This window comes from Patagioenas fasciata, chromosome 35, assembly GCF_037038585.1.
Source record: "Patagioenas fasciata isolate bPatFas1 chromosome 35, bPatFas1.hap1, whole genome shotgun sequence".
NCBI lineage: Eukaryota > Metazoa > Chordata > Aves > Columbiformes > Columbidae > Patagioenas > Patagioenas fasciata.
In genome coordinates this window covers 2,345,416-2,350,249 of record NC_092554.1, presented here as the reverse complement: position 1 = coordinate 2,350,249, position 4,834 = coordinate 2,345,416, and the positions used below count along the sequence as shown (strand labels likewise).

The 4,834-nt window shown below is 60.7% G+C and overlaps 1 long non-coding RNA gene across 1 annotated transcript; it reads left to right on the top strand.

The window, feature by feature from the left end:
* Window positions 1-317: 317 nt before the first annotated feature.
* On the top strand, window positions 318-4,556 carry LOC139826140 (uncharacterized). The gene is made up of 3 exons (XR_011736173.1): window positions 318-775; window positions 2,482-2,533; window positions 2,991-4,556. It is a non-coding gene; the product is annotated as an uncharacterized lncRNA (long non-coding RNA).
* Window positions 4,557-4,834: the final 278 nt, after the last annotated feature.

Below are 4,834 nucleotides of genomic sequence, written 5' to 3'. Positions count from 1 at the left end.
GATGGATGGAGATGGATGGGTGGACGGATGGGGATGGACAGATGGATGGAGATGGATGGGTGGATGGATGGATGGGTGATGGACAGATGGATGGAGATGGATGGATGGACGGATGGGTGATGGACAGATGGATGGAGATGGATGGGTGGACGGATGGGGATGGACAGATGGATGGAGATGGATGGGTGGACGGATGGGTGATGGACAGATGGATGGAGATGGATGGATGGACGGATGGGTGATGGACAGATGGATGGAGATGGATGGATGGACGGATGGGTGATGGACGGATGGATGGAGATTGATGGGTGGATAGATGGATGGGTGATGGACAGATGGATGGGGGATGGACAGATGGGTGGATGGAGAAGATGGACGGAAGGACAGATGGATGGACAGACCCATGGATGGAGAGAATGGTGGCCCAACGTACAGATGGTTGGAAAGATGGACGGACACGGACAGACGGACGGATGGACGGGGGGGATGGATGGACAGACAGATGGTTGGAGAAGATGGATGGACGGATGGAGAGAAAGTTGGATCGATGGAGCTGGACGGACGTGGGACGGAGAAGATGGGCGGATGGGGGATGGATGGACAGAAGGACACATCCGTGTGCAGACAAACGGACACCGGGCCCTGCCCACCCAGTCCCAGATCTTATCTGTGCCCCGGGGGGCGGAGCTCGCACCCCATTGGCTGACGCTGCCCCATGAGTCCCTATAAAAACCCGGAGCCCTCGGAGGAGCCGCCGCCCCACGGAGCCGGCACGGTGAGTCCCGGATGCCTGGGTCCCTTTTCTGGGCTGGAGGATTATGGGGGTCCCGGACGCCTGGGTCCCTTTTCTGGGCAGGAGGATTATGGGGGTCCCGGACGCCTGGGTCCCTTTTCTGGGCAGGAGGATTATGGGGGTCCCGGACGCCTGGGTCCCTGTTCTGGGCTGGAGGATTATGGGGGTCCCGGACGCCTGGGTCCCTTTTCTGGGCAGGAGGATTATGGGGGGTCCCGGACGCCTGGGTCCCTTTTCTGGTCTGGGGCGTTATGGGGTGGGTGGATCCCGGATGCCTGGGTCCCCTTTCCATTCTGTGGGGTCTATGGGGCGGGTGGGTCCTGGACACCTGCGTCCCCTTTCTGGTCTGGGGGGTTATGGGTCAGGGTGTGGGTCCCGGACGCCTGGGTCCCTGTTCTGGGCTGGGGGGTTATGGGGGTGTCCCGAACACCTGGGTCCCCTTTCTGGTCTGGGGGTTATGAGGCCAGTGGGTCCCGGACGCCTGGGTCCCCTTTCAGGGCTGGGGTCTATGGGACAGGGGGGTCCCTTTTCCATTCTGTGGGGTCTATGGGTCAGGGGGATCCCGGACGCCTGGGTCCCCTTTCCATTCTGTGGGGTCTATGGGGTGGGTGGGTCCTGGACACCTGGGTCCCCTTTCTGGTCTGGGGGGTTTATGGGTCAGGGTGTGGGTCCCGAATGCCTGGGTCCCCATTCTGTTGTGGGGGGTTATGGGGCAAGTGGGTCCCGGACGCCTGGGTCCCCTTTCTGGGCTGGGACTCTATGGGACAGGGGGGTCCCTTTTCCATTCTATGGGGTCTATGGGACAAGGGGGTCCCGGACGCCTGGGTCCCTTTTCCATTCTGGGGGTCTATGGTGTGGGTGGGTCCCGGACGCCTGGGTCCCCTTTCCACGCTGGGGGGTTTATGGGTCAGGGTGTGGGTCCCGGACGCCTGGGTCCCCTTTCCACGCTGAGGGGTTTATGGGTCAGGGTGTGGGTCCCAGACGCCTGGGTCCCCATTCTGTTGTGGGGGGTTATGGGGCAAGTGGGTCCCGGACGCCTGGGTCCCCTTTCCACGCTGAGGGGTTTATGGGTCAGGGTGTGGGTCCCGAACGCCTGGGTCCCCATTCTGTTGTGGGGGGTTATGGGGCAAGTGGGTCCCGGACGCCTGGGTCCCCTTTCTGGGCTGGGACTCTATGGGACAGGGGGGTCCCTTTTCCATTCTATGGGGTCTATGGGACAAGGGGGTCCCGGACACCTGGGTCCCCTTTCTGGTCTGGGGGGTTTATGGGGCAGGGTGTGGGTCCCGAACACCTGGGTCCCTGTTCTGGTCTGGGGGGTTTATGGGGCAGGTGGGTCCCGAATGCCTGGGTCCCCATTCTGGTCTGGGGGGTTTATGGGGCAGGTGGGTCCCGAATGCCTGGGTCCCCATTCTGGTCTGGGGGGTTTATGGGGCAGGTGGGTCCCGAATGCCTGGGTCCCCATTCTGGTCTGGGGGGTTTATGGGTCAGGGTGTGGGTCCCGAATGCCTGGGTCCCTGTTCTGGTCTGGGGGGTTTATGGGGCAGGTGGGTCCCGAACGCCTGGGTCCCTGTTCTGGTCTGGGGGGTTATGGGGGTTTCCCGAACACCTGGGTCCCCATTCTGGTCTGGGGGCTTATGGGGGCGTCCCAGATGCCTGGGTCCCCTTCTCACCCCCAATGTGTGGGGCAGATGGGGCCCCCACAGGCGCTGCTGCTCTGGCTTTGCTTCCTGCTCCCATGTGGTGAGTCCCATTTTGCCCCAAACCCCCACTTTTCCACCCAAATCCCAACCCCCACAACCCCACCTTCCCCCCCCCACCCCTTGGCCATCTCTGACCCCAAATTTCCTGTTTCCAGCCCCAAATTTGCTGTTTCCAGCCCCAAATTTCCTGTTTCCAGCCCCCAAACCACCCACATTTCCCCTCCAACCTCAAGTCCCACAGCTGGAATTTCCAGCCCCAAATCTCCTGTTTCTAAGCCCAAATCCACCCCCATTTTCATTCCCCCACTCCCTTCCCATCTCCAGCCCCACATTTGGAGTCTCCAGCCCCACATTTGGTGTTTCCAGCCCCAAATTTGCCATTTCCAACCCCAAAATCTCCCATCTTTTCATCCCACGTCTCCCTTTCCGCCCCAACCCCAAATCTGGCGTTATTTGCCCCAAAAGCTGCTGCGCCCCCTCCCCATTTTGTGCCCCAGGTGCCGACCCAGCGGCCACAAAGTGCCGGGGGGGGACGTGTGGGGACGGGACCACGTGCGTCATGGGGGACGACGGACCCAGATGTGTCCCCAAGCCCTCGTGTGACAACGTCCAGTGTGGACACGGAACCCAATGCAAGATGGCGGACGGGTGGCCCAAATGTGTCCCCAAACCCTCGTGTGACAACGTCCGGTGTGGACAAGGCACCCAATGCAAGATGGCGGACGGGCGGCCCAAATGTGTCCCCAAGCCCTCGTGTGACAACGTCCGGTGTGGACAAGGCACCCAATGCAAGATGGTGGATGGGGGCCCCAAATGTGTCCCCAAACCCTCGTGTGGCAACGTCCGGTGTGGACAAGGAACCCAATGCAAGATGGTGGATGGGGGACCCAAATGTGTCCCCAAACCCTCGTGTGACAACGTCCGGTGTGGACAAGGCACCCAATGCAAGATGGTGGATGGGGGACCCAAATGTGTCCCCAAACCCTCGTGTGACAACGTCCGGTGTGGACAAGGCACCCAATGCAAGATGGTGGATGGGGGACCCAGATGTGTCCCCAAACCCTCGTGTGACAACGTCCGGTGTGGACAAGGCACCCAATGCAAGATGGTGGATGGGGGACCCAAATGTGTCCCCAAACCCTCGTGTGACAACGTCCGGTGTGGACACGGAACCCAATGCAAGATGGCGGACGGGTGGCCCAAATGTGTCCCCAAACCCTCGTGTGACAACATCCGGTGTGGACAAGGCACCCAATGCAAGATGGTGGATGGGGGACCCAAATGTGTCCCCAAACCCTCGTGTGACAACGTCCGGTGTGGACAAGGCACCCAATGCAAGATGGTGGATGGGGGACCCAAATGTGTCCCCAAACCCTCGTGTGACAACGTCCGGTGTGGACAAGGCAGCCAATGCAAGATGGCGGACGGGTGGCCCAAATGTGTCCCCAAACCCTCGTGTGACAACGTCCGGTGTGGACAAGGCACCCAATGCAAGATGGTGGATGGGTGGCCCAAATGTGTCCCCAGACCCTCGTGTGACAACGTCCGGTGTGGACACGGAACCCAATGCAAGATGGTGGATGGGGGACCCAAATGTGTCCCCAAGCCCTCGTGTGACAACGTCCGGTGTGGACAAGGCACCCAATGCAAGATGGTGGATGAGGGACCCAAATGTGTCCCCAAGCCCTCGTGTGACAACGTCCGGTGTGGACAAGGCAGCCAATGCAAGATGGCGGACGGGTGGCCCAAATGTGTCCCCAAACCCTCGTGTGACAACGTCCGGTGTGGACAAGGCACCCAATGCAAGATGGTGGATGGGTGGCCCAAATGTGTCCCCAGACCCTCGTGTGACAACGTCCGGTGTGGACACGGAACCCAATGCAAGATGGTGGATGGGGGACCCAAATGTGTCCCCAAGCCCTCGTGTGACAACGTCCGGTGTGGACAAGGCACCCAATGCAAGATGGTGGATGAGGGACCCAAATGTGTCCCCAAGCCCTCGTGTGACAACGTCCGGTGTGGACACGGAACCCAATGCAAGATGGCGGACGGGTGGCCCAAATGTGTCCCCAAGCCCTCGTGTGACAACGTCCGGTGTGGACACGGAACCCAATGCAAGATGGCGGACGGGTGGCCCAAATGTGTCCCCAAACCCTCGTGTGACAACGTCCGGTGTGGACACGGAACCCAATGCAAGATGGTGGATGGGTGGCCCAAATGTGTCCCCAAACCCTCGTGTGACAACGTCCGGTGTGGACAAGGCACCCAATGCAAGATGGTGGATGGGTGGCCCAAATGTGTCCCCAAACCCTCGTGTGACAACGTCCGGTGTGGACACGGA